Source organism: Cajanus cajan, chromosome 3, assembly GCF_000230855.2.
Source record: "Cajanus cajan strain Asha chromosome 3, NIPB_CcT2T_4, whole genome shotgun sequence".
In the NCBI taxonomy this organism is placed as follows: domain Eukaryota; kingdom Viridiplantae; phylum Streptophyta; class Magnoliopsida; order Fabales; family Fabaceae; genus Cajanus; species Cajanus cajan.
Window position 1 is genome coordinate 75,529,544 of NC_138519.1, and position 6,474 is coordinate 75,536,017.

Sequence of the window (6,474 nt, forward strand, 5' to 3'; positions counted from 1 at the left end):
TTTTTAGTATAGGTACATGTTTATATAAAAAAAATTAGTAAGATTGTCAATTTAAACTAATCTATCACGGATCAACACATATTTGAGATAAGTAGGATTGACCCAATTTAAAATGAGTTAAACACTTATACACTGTCAGTGTAAATTTTTTTTACACTGATAATCAATTATATTTTAATTGTACAATATCATTGTAAAAAAACTATACATTGCTAGTGACACGACACAATTAAAAGATATAATTGGTTGTCAGTGTAAAAAAAACTTTACACTAGTAGTATATAGGTGATTAACTCATTTAAAGTTGTCAAGTTAAAATTTTGGCCTAGTCTAGCACATAGCACATTGAGACCAAATAAACTAACCCATAAGTAGGGGTGGGTAGATGGACCCGCGTCCGCGGACCAGTCCGTAAGCCCGCGGATTTCGCGGATAATGGACCCATTTTTTTCAAATCCGTATGACTATGTTTAATTTTGGAGCTCAGCCCGTGAAGTCCGCGAACTTGGCAGATTTAATCCGCAGGCTCGCGGACTAGTCCGCAGACTTCACTAATAAATATTTTTAAATATTACGATTTTAATATTAAGTTGTGTATTTAATTTTTAAAATTTTTATGACATTAAAATTATGTTTAATTGGTATGTATTTGTCATTTGAATTATTTTTATGACATTTTGATGTTTTTATTATTGAAAGTTTGGTACTATTATTTAAGTATTTGTAATTATTTTTATTTTAATATTTTAATATTTAGTATTTTAAACCATTTTAACTATTGATAAATTTTAGTATGATAAAATTTAGCTTATAAATAAAAAAAAAATATTTTTTTCTACTAATTTTATGTATTTTTATTTTTTAAAAATTTATTTTTTTAACCATTATTTAAGCCCGCGGACCGGTCCGTTATCCGCGAATTTTGGCGGGCTGGATACGGACTTAGAAAATAAGTCCATTTATTTTACAGACCAGACTTATCTGACTTGTAAAAAACGCGAGTTTTACGAACTAGGCCTTAAACGGGCCGGACCGGTCCGTATACTCACCCCTACTCATAGGTAAGTCAAATTTTAAATTAAAAATTATTAAAATAAATTAGGCTTTTGTAGTAAGTTAATAAAATGCTTTTAATCACTATATTAACTAAAAAAATATAGATTATTAATTTTTTAAGTGATACTAGTTTCTGTCTCTTAATCAATATGTTCAAAGTTCAAATCATGACCTTAGGTATAAATAGACCATATTAAAAGAAAAATACCTACTTTATATGCGTTTACGATTCTCAATAGGAATTAGTTATTGTTTCTAATAATGGATAATTCGTACCAATATTATGGTTATTAAAAAAAATATATGCAGATTTTTTTAAAGGGATATAGATTGTTATTTATACCATAAAAAAGCAAATGTAATTAACAAAACATATTAATTATAACAATAAATAAATGCAAAAATTTTAAAATAAAAATTAATATACATAAAATATTAACTTTAAAGTTGATATTAACAAAATATATATATATATATATATATATATATATAATATTATATCTGTCGTTTTTTTATCATTGTTTATTATCTTGATAATTATAAAAAAAAATTAACATTATTTGGTATTATTTTCATTAATTATACTATATAGTTTAGATATGTGTACACGTCTCGTGTAAATTATTTAAGTGTAATTTTATAATTTATTTAATAAAAATTTAAGAAAAATAATTTGAAATCTAGGACCAAACTTTAAGCATGACAAACAAATCTCATATTTGTTGTCGTAATTGCCCGAGTCTATCTCAACTTTAACAAGAAAAATTTGTTTTAATAGGGGTTAAGCTCAAATTTTCTCCGACTACCAAAGTTGGAACAGATGCATGGATATGAGGATGTTAATACTCCACCATCAACCAGAAAAAGTTACCAAATTGCTCATATACAAAAATAAAAATAAAATAAATAAAAATGTGAGATTTGAATGAACCTTGGCCACCATTTGTATGCATCATCACATTCACAAATAAGTGAATCATGCATCTCTCTGGTCTGCTTCTCTCTTTCTCTCTACCTCCACTCACCATTAATTAGGTGTTAGCCATCACATGTCACTACCATGGATTCTAATTATCCCCTCGCTTTAATAATGACATTATTGGTACTTTGAATTGAAGGTAGTGTTTTTTCTTCTAACTTTGTTCCAATCACCTTCTCATTTATCATTCTCTACTTTTATGCACAAATTTTCATTTCATTGTGTGTGATTGTGAAGCCTTCTATTTCTCACGTGAATTCATATAAGCATTGTCAAAGGGAAAATAAGTAATTTATCCTTTGCAAGGATTAGATCAATTAAGTTTACTTAAACCAAATTCTTCTTTGGGCGTCTTCTATATCTGGATGACAACGACTAGGTTTAGGTAGAGTATTATAAAACTTGTCCACACAATTAAATATCAATACTTGATTTCATACAATTACGTACAACTTTAATACCTATCCCCGTATCTTTTGAGTATTTATACATCTATATTCACGCTTGTTACTTGCATTTTAGCTTAAGTATAGAACCAATAGTCAATATTTTTAGTATGTTAGTAAATAAATTTTGTTGTTTAAAAAATTAAAAGATGAAATATTAACATGTGTTTCGAAAATATTAACTCCACAAATGATTCTAATTTTTGTACTAAAAATATGCAACATTATATATTTAATTAGTAGTATAAATATGAATCGATCATATTCAAAGAACAAACAATCATGAAAACACAGGGCACATGACCATTAATAGCTTTGTGGAGGAATTGACATTTCATGAATAACGTTGTTTCCAAATAAATTTGGAAGTAGAAAAGGTAGGAACCACGTTGCTTAACATGTCCCATATGCAATTATTTTGAATCTTCTTGAAGCAAATCCAAATGGTATATATGTACACATTTTTTTCTATATATGTACACTTTATTTCTACAATATAACATAAACCTTCGAATTTTCTGCAACAAATGAAGAGTTAATGTTTTCATCATTATTATAAACAAAAATTTTAAGGTTACACTTCCGGTAGTTAGCTGCTCCATTTGGAGATTATGGTTGGAAAGGATACCTACCAAAATTAATTTGAAGAAGAGAAATACCGAATTGAGTAAATAAATTGAGTACTTTAGAGTGTTAATGGTATGTTATAGAGCATGTTTACTAATTGAATTGTGTGTTTAGATGAATTGGTGTGTGACTTGTTTTTCCATGTTTTTCTAGTGTTATTTTTGATACGGTGTTGGGTGCTAGTTGAGGTACACCAAGCATCATTGAGGCCGAAAGCAAAGTTTGCTTTCAAGGTTTCTTACGTTGGGCGCGAAAGCTCCAGTGGACTCCCTTTGACACTTCCATCGGACGTGAGTTGACTCTCATCGGGCTCCAACACTACAAGGACTCTTTGTGGTGTTTTTGTCAAGCATAAGCTAAGTCATGCCGAACATGGTTCAAACAAAGACCAATGTGGTCCTCTAAAGGCATCCCACTGGACACGAGACATGTGTTGTCGAGTGTCATTCTATCTACAAGTTCTGTTTAATTTTCTCTAGATTGCATGATATTGTTGTTGTGTTGTGAAATTGAAATGTATATGAACCTATATACATGTGTATACAAGTGATTGATGAAGAATATAATATAATGAGATTTGTTATGTGTGAATTAATGAAATAATGAGAAGTGTTATGCATAGAACCTGATTAACATATATCATATGCATAGAAGTATTCTTTTAAGGGGAAAATATGGAATACATTGTTAGGGAAGACCCCCTTGTGTAAAAGTTTGGGATCAATTGTTGGGGATAACTTAGTTTGAAAGTCTCAGTCCCGCCCTTTATCTGAATGGGATGTATCTTGTGCGACTTAACTATCCTAACCAGACCCTAGTATTGGGAAAAACCCAAGTCCCACATCGACTAGAGATTAGGCAATTGAATAGTATATAAGTGGAAAGCAACCCTCACTTTACAAGCCGGTTTTGTAGGGTTGAGTTAGGCTTAATCCACTATTCTAACATGGTATCAGAGCCATTTAGATCCACTTTAAAAATGGGTCACCCACCATTCATTGATACATGCACCATGGGCATGAGGGGGTGTATTTCAAGTCCCGTCAATTAGAAAAGGGCCACCTACCATTCATTGCTACATGCACCATAGGCATGAGGGGGTGTATTGGGAAAAACTCAAGTCCCGCCTATCCTAGATCATTAAAAAAGGGCCACCTACCATTTATCCACGTACCAAGCCCAATAGTGCTGGACGTGAGGGGGTGTATTGGGAAAAACCCAAGTCCCACATCGACTAGAGATTAGGCAATTGAATAGTATATAAGTGGAAAGCAACCCTCACTTTACAAGCCAGTTTTGTAGGGTTGAGTTAGGCTTAATCCACTATTCTAACAACATACGATAGACGTTTGTTACCGTAAACATGGTTTCCCACCTGGACATAGGCTATATAATGTTAAGAACGCTAGTGTGAATAGCACTGTGACTGGTGATGGCAAGGTCACTGATAATGATCAACAGACTTCTGAGAACCAAGATCTCCGCTTCTCATCTCAGCAGTTTCAAGCCCTGCTAGCTTTAATACAACAGCCAAGTAATGGAAACTCAGCATCACACACTTCACATGTTAATCAGATCAGTTCCATTTCCTCTTCTAATCCAGGTAAATGTTCTTCCGTCGTTTGTTCTGCAATTACGCCACACACGACTTCTTGGATATTAGATTCAGGAGCCACCGATCACGTGTCTTCATCATTAACAAATTTTCTTTCATATATTACTATAAAACCCATTGTGGTTAAACTTCCCACAGGACAACACGTTGTTGCTACTCATTCTGGAACGGTGAAATTCACAGAGTCTTTCTTTTTGACTGATGTCCTATACATTCCTAGTTTTGCTTTTAACCTCATTTCAATTTCTAAACTTGTTTCTTCTCTCAAATGTGAACTAATTTTTTCTCTCAATTCCTGTGTCATTCAGGACATGACCAACAAGCAGAAGATTGGTACAGTTGATGTAAATGGTGGTCTCTACCAAATTACACTTAAACCTGTCATTTCTCATTCTGTCTGTACTAGCGTTGTTCATCCTCGATATAATAAAATGCCTATTGACTTGTGGCACTTTCGTTTAGGTCATATATCTCATGATCGTATGCAGTGCATGAAACAATATTATCCCTGTTTGATAAGTAATAAGGATTTTATGTGTAACACATGTCATCACGCTAAACAACGACGTCTTCCTTTTCCTTTAAGTAATTCGCATGCATCTCAACCTTTCGAAATTATGCATATGGACATATGGGGTCCATGTTCCACAACTTCTATGCATGGACATAAATATTTTCTCACAGTGGTTGATGATCATACACGTTTTTGTTGGATTTTCCTTATGTCTTCAAAAGGTGAGACTCGTACTCACATTCATAGTTTCATTAACCAAATAGAAAACCAGTTTGGAAAACCTATAAAGATCATACGTACTGATAATGGTGTTGAATTTTCCATGCATCAATACTTCATGAGTAAAGGGATCATCCATCAAACTACATGCATAGAAACACCTCAACAAAATGGTATCGTGGAACGAAAGCATCAACATCTTTTAAACGTTACACGCGCATTGCTCTTTCAATCTAATCTACCTTTAAACTTTTGGTGTTTCGCTCTTTTGCATGCAACGTATCTCATAAACTGCATTCCCACTCCGTTTTTAAATAATACTTCTCCTTTCGAAAAACTATATTCTCGACCATGTGATATCTCTACTCTTCGCATTTTTGGATGTCTGTGTTACACAAGTTCCCTTACTGCTCATCGTACAAAACTCGATCCCCGAGCTCATCCTTCTATATTTCTTGGCTTTAAACCACATACAAAAGGATATCTCATATATAATTTACATTCTCGTACCCTTTCAGTTTCCCGAAATGTAATCTTTTATGAAGATTATTTTCCCTACGTCGACACCTCACCCACATCTTGTTCTACCTCTCCTTCTCTTCCTATACCTACCTCTTTTATACCTGATTATCCTTTAGACAACTCTACTTCCTCTCCCAACCCGTCACCCATCTCTTCTCCCCTTACGTCTCATTCAGATGACTCATCTCATATTTCTCCTTCTCCAATTCGTCAGTCAACCCGTTTACGCCAACCTCCTGCTTACCTTAGAGACTTTCATACCGCCTTTACATCAACTGGGATCACTTCTGCTCCAGGTATTCGTTATCCCCTTCATCATTTTCTTTCTTATCATCGTCTTTCTCCATCTTTTCGTCAGTATATTATGTCTATTTCATCTGTTTCTGAACCTAAAACATATGCTGAGGCCTCCAAGCTTGACTGTTGGCTTAAAGCCATGCACGACGAGATCACTGCTCTTGAAGCCAATCAGACTTGGGTTCTCACCGATCTTCCT

General features: G+C 33.4%; 1 long non-coding RNA gene across 1 annotated transcript; it reads left to right on the forward strand.

The window, feature by feature from the left end:
* The first annotated feature begins 2,969 nt into the window (after positions 1 to 2,969).
* LOC114916551 (uncharacterized) lies at positions 2,970 to 5,191 on the forward strand. Its single transcript, XR_003805094.2, has 2 exons — positions 2,970 to 4,711; positions 5,032 to 5,191. It is a non-coding gene; the product is annotated as an uncharacterized LOC114916551 (long non-coding RNA).
* Positions 5,192 to 6,474: the final 1,283 nt, after the last annotated feature.